Source organism: Rosa chinensis, chromosome 5, assembly GCF_002994745.2.
Source record: "Rosa chinensis cultivar Old Blush chromosome 5, RchiOBHm-V2, whole genome shotgun sequence".
Lineage (NCBI taxonomy): Eukaryota > Viridiplantae > Streptophyta > Magnoliopsida > Rosales > Rosaceae > Rosa > Rosa chinensis.
In genome coordinates, this window is record NC_037092.1 from 71,749,250 (window position 1) to 71,755,249 (window position 6,000).

The following is a 6,000-nucleotide window of genomic DNA, read 5'->3' on the forward strand; positions in this document are numbered from 1 at the left end:
TAACAAGTTGGGCTGGAGAATACAGCGATCGAAAACATATCCCCACTATCATCCTCGAAGCAGTCGCATCTTATGACACATGGATATGACATGCCTTCTTTGGAATGCCTGGATCATGCAACGACCTCAACGTGCTTGCAAAGTCCCTGTTGTTTGACTAGGTCACTGCTGGTCGAGCCCCTCAGATCCAATTTCAAGTGAATAACAGAATTCACAATTTAGGCTACTATCTCGCTAATGGTAGCTATCCTAGATGGACGACTTTCATGAAATCAATTCCAAGGCCTACATAACCCAAGGATCTGAAGTTTTCCTAGGCTCAAGAGGGGTACAGGAAGGATCACTACAAGAAAAAGAGTCTTTTACCGCTTAAAATTTACGGCGTGCATTCATGTGTGCCGTAAAAATTGGTCATTTACGGCGCTCATTTAAAGCGTGCCTTAAATAGATCTAGAGAGTACCTTATTTACGGCGTGCTTGTGAAGTATGCCGTAAATAACTATAGAGAGTACCTTATTTACGGCGCGCTTTCAATGCATGCCGTAAATAACTCTAGAGAATACCTTATTTACGGCATGCTCTAATTGCACGCCGTAAATAAGGTCTTGAGCTATTTCCGGCGTGCTTCCAATGCATGTCGTAAATAAGGTATTTTTAAGCTATTTACGGCATGCAATTAAAGCACGCCTTAAATAAGTAGTTTTGATATCCTTATTAACGGCGCACAGATAACGCACGCGGTATAAAGGTTTTCTAGCCCGCCCAATATTTGGGCCAAAACTTAAACTTCCCACGTACTTTTTTTTTATCAAACAAAAACTTCCTATTCAATTTTTATTTTGTGGGCAAAACGCATTCTCCCTCTCTCAGACTCTCTCTCTCTCTCTCGCCCTACATATCGAAGGAGCTCAATCCAATGTCGGAGCAAAGCAAAACTCGCTCAACACGGATGGGTAATCCTTCTCTCCTTTTCACTTTGTAGGTAATAGGTAAAACCAAATTGTAGTTTCTTTTTGAGTTTGATTCTGGGTTTCTTTTAGATCTGAGAATGAACATAAAGTAGGTCGGAATTCAGCCGCAGAAATTGCTGTCTAATCCTGAAAGAATCGGACATGGACCAAGCCACTGAGTCAAAGATTCGGAATCAGCAAACGACGAGGAGTCCAAAGTAGCAGAGGAGAGCAACCAAGAGCGTGGGTTCGATGAAAATGGCGATCTCGTGATTTGTAGGGTATGCCAAACTCCTGGTCTTGCTTATTGCTAATTTGGATTCGATATTTTATTTGATTTTTGATTTTTGGGGTATTGTTTGTGGTGACATCAATGCCAATTTTTTTCGCCATTGAGCTGGAATAATCCCTTAGTGTCAGCAGTAATAGGTCATATGATTGTAATTAAATCAATAATTTTGTTTCAATAATGAACTAATGCACGAATCCCTGTTTTGCATTAATTGGTAAGCATTCTTGTACCGTGTGTGTATGGATGGGGCAGCTTTCGCATAAGAGGAAGGTGACAGTTCAGGAGTTCAAGGGGAAACAATTGGTGTCGTTGAGGGAGTTTTTTACTAAAGAAGGCAAGGAGCTCCCTACTTCTAAAGGTATACCCTACTTGATTTTTCTATTATAGCAGATTATATGCTATGTAATAGTGTTCATATATGTGTCTAAAAGTATGTTAGCTACAAACTTAATTTGACATTGGATGAATTGAAATGGGGATGAAGTTGGTCCATATGGAATTCGATAACATGTGTTCCAGAATGTATGCAGGGTTTGACTCCTATAATGTGTTTGAGAAAATCTAAAAATGGAATACTATTTTTGGTGGTACTATACTAGTATCTAATATAATAGTTGTAATCTCAACTTTCCCTACTCTTTACCTTACCTGATATTCTTTTTGTTCTCCTAACATTTGCAGGTGGAGTATTATTTCAGTGATCTGAACTTAGCTACTACTTATGAGGTTCATAAACAAAGACCCTGAAGGATTTGGTAATTACTAATCTGTTTGTATTGTTTCTTTCCTTTGAGAACTGTTATGGTTTTAAATGTGTGTGAGAGAGTTAGATTCAGTGTTTGTGGGCTCTATAATATACTTAATATGATGCTTACCTTTCAAGTTAAAGGGCCAGATTTGTCCCTGCAGATATACCTAATTTGTTTGTGGTGCTGCAAACCAGTTTTATATGCAAGGATGTATATTGATTTTGCATTGGAATTCAGTGGGTTGAGTTTTCATCACTATTAACTGTTTATTATTCATTCTGATATAGTGCCAATATCTGTTGTTGCATCTTTCAAGAAGATTAAGGCCCTCGTAAGTAGTCATTCCTAGCTTGCAACTGTATTGCGGAACTCCTCAAAGCTTGTGAGTTCACTTATTTGTGCTCTGGCTTCATATTATGTTGTTGTACGTAAAGGCTCTTAACTCAAATTCTTTATTCGGTGATCACAGATTCGCAATCTGTTTCATGGATCCTAATAAGTGCATGTTCTTTGACAGTGTGAAGACAATTCGTACTTGCCAGCTGCAAACCTCAAATAGTAATTCTTCCTTAGCATCCAGATCAGCAAAAGCAGATGGCATGCATTTCAGTAACAATGGAATACTGAAAATGGAATACTGTTTTTGGTGGTACTATACTAGTATAGTTCCTACAATGAATACTGTTTTTGTCAAGCTAAAATCTTGTATGTCTTTTGCAAATGCTTTAAGCCATACTGTTACTTTTGTGTAATTGCATTTACTTAATCCGGACAGATTGCCCACCTCAAATTTATATTCCAGTTTTCCACACCATAGAGTTAAAGACCACGAGTTTTACTGAGAGGTATGTTTGATTTATACTTTTGATTTGCTTTCTGGTGTTGATGAAGGTTATACATGTCGGTTTCGTGGTCGTAGTGGAGGAATAGACCTCACAATAATAGTTTTTTTACTTTATTCTCTAGCCAAGTCCAAACTAAACTATTTGATTTGTGCAAAACAAGAACTTTGAATTGATAAAAATAAAAATAAAATAAAAAAATCTATATCAGTATGTGTAGATATGCATTTTAATTGGCTTTTAGTCTTTCTGGAATTGCTTCTGCAAACCTAAGATAGTTGGGAGTATAAGCCCAACTATCTCAGGCTTGCAATTGTCGATCACTTCATATTATGGAATTGATATACAGTAAATCAAGAAGCTGCATAAACTATCTGTTAGCCAGAACTTTGACCACTATATTTGAAATTTAGTTTCCAATGAAATGAGATCAGTTTGAAAGAACTTTAATGAAGTTACCAATAGAGTTAGTTAATTTCAACTATCTAGAATTTGTGCTACAAGTATTTTTCACTTTTGACCTTGATTATGATGACTTCCTTATGTGTTAGTTACTTGTAGAGTTGCTGGAAAGTTACTAGACTTTACTATGTTTTGGTATGCTATTGACTAATTCTACAGGGGTGGTTATTTTCACATGATCCATTCCGGAGGCTTGCATAAATGAAGGTTATATTTACAATTTTTGTTTTGGGTATATTGTTCCCTTTTATTTATCTGTTGTCATTAACAATGGAACATACTTCTTTCTAGACACTTTTACATTATGTTCCTGCAGGGAGGGTGGTAGTACTTGATCTGTTTGCTGAAATGAAACTGATATGTGAATTGAACTTGTAGAGTTAGAGTTTGATTGATTGATGTAGTGAGTACTGCTACTTGTACATTTTTAATTGTCATTTTGTAAATGAAATTACTTATAATGATAATCTGATTGAAATGTTTCTCTTACATCTAATTTGTCATATGGATATGGTGATACAAATGTGAAATTGGTAGAAATATAATTTTTTTTTATTAAAAAAACCTTGTTTGCGGCGTGCAAGCTGCGCCTTAAATGGGAACTCAATCACACTTTTACGGCACACATTATACGCCTTAAATGGAAACGCAATCAAGTCTTTTACGGCGTGCAACATGTGCCGTAAATAACATGAGTGACATTTCCGATATCACTTTCACGGCGTTCTTGGATGCACTTTAATGGCGCTTTTTAGTGTGTCGTAAATGAGGTACGTCTTTTACGGCTCTGGCATTTACAGCCTGCCTTTGTGCGCTGTAAATACCCTTTTACGGCACACATTGTGGGCCGTAAAAGACTCTTTTTGGTGTAGTGGATGTGGAAAGATATTTCGGTATTTTACAGTCGTGCTTTAGTATTGTTAGAGGAGCGGTTAGTGGTGGGATAGAGAAGACCTTCGATACATCATGTTGACTTGTATTATATTACACAACATGATAATCGAGGATGAAAGACCAGATGACAACGATGAGGATTTGGAGTCCGATGAAGAAAATGATAACAATATGAGGCCCAGGTTGGCTACGGTTTGGGAAGGACTGACCGGTGATGACTTTGATCCTGTCGGAGGAGATGGTTATTATTTCAATGGATTCATGGATCGATACGATGCCATTAGATGTGCAAACATTCACTCAAACCTTCAAGAAGATCTGATAGAGCATTTATGAAACATTCAGGGTAACTTGGAGATCTAGATCTGGTAGATGTTTGAATAATTGGCTGACGTCTATGTTTTTTATGTTTGTGTACTTTTAATTTGGCTTGTATTATGTTTTTCATGCTTGTGTGCTTTTAATTTGGCTAATGTCTATGTTTTTTATGTTAGTGTGATTTTAGTTTGGCTTGTATTATGTTTTTATGCTTATATTATGTTTTTTATGTGCTATGATTTTTAATATAAGGTGTGTGCTTTAATAAGAGCAATTTTCAAATACAACTTTTATTTTATAAAATTTATGCTTACGTAAATGAAAAACTAGGAATAAGTACAATACAATTACATAACATGCATAATCACCTAATTATTCTCATTGTGATCCTCATCCTCTCTAGGAATCCAATTTGTGTTTGAAGGGTCACCATTAGGGTGAAGGTTGGTGGAATCACCCATAGAGAAAGGTAAAAAGTGTGGTTGTGTAGGATATCCACCGAGGTAAGGTGGTTGCGGATAATATCCACCGGGGTAAGGGGGTTGTGGGAATCCACAAGTGAAGGGAGGTTGTGGGAATCCATCGGGGTAAGGAGGTTGTGAGAATGCACCGGGGTAAGGAGGTTGTGGGAATGCACCACAAAAATTTAGTTGTGGGAATGCACACCAAAATTGGGTTGCGGATAGTATCCACCCATAGAAGGTGGTGTCTGCTCACCAAGATCTTCTCTCTCCGCTATCTTCTTTTGCTTTCTTGACCAATAATGCTTTTTAGTTAGTGTCATCTGACTTGTATCCATCTCCATAATTTGCTCTTCCCTCACCTTAATTTGCTCTTCCATCTCTTGTACTCGGAATGCATTTTTTCGCATATCTATTTACAATCAAATACAAGCTCATTGATTTTCCTCTTGGAGACTCAAATTCCTCATCGAGTTTTTTCTTGCCAGCAGTTGCCTCTTTTTGGTTGCTCGCTATACTCTCGACAACGGTTGACAAGGGACTTTGATCCTTCGCTGCCTTCTTTCCTTTTTGAATTGCTTCTTTCGTAGTCTTCCTTCCTTGAGGCCTCACATTAGGATCTGCAGTTTCACCGGCAATTACCTCATCTACATCCATATCCAAGTTGATGGGAGAATTTTCAGCATTTGTTGTGTGTACGTCTGTTGACTTCCTTCATTTGATGTTTCTTCGGATGTATAGTTAGGGATGTCTTTAAATTGTGCAAAGCCTTCCGCAATAGCGTAACAATCAAAACTTTGAAAATTGTATCTTTTGGTCTTCCCTTTTCTCTTCATCCCGACATACCACAATTTATGTGCTTCCTCTTGCTATGTTATTTAAAAAAAAAAATATATATTCAAGGACAAATTTCAGTTTAGTACCCTAAGGTTTGGGGGTAACATCATGTCAGTCCCTGCCCTTTCAATTTGATCAGCAACACCCCTATGCTTTCAATTTCAATCAGCCATGTCCAAATTTTACTATGCCTTC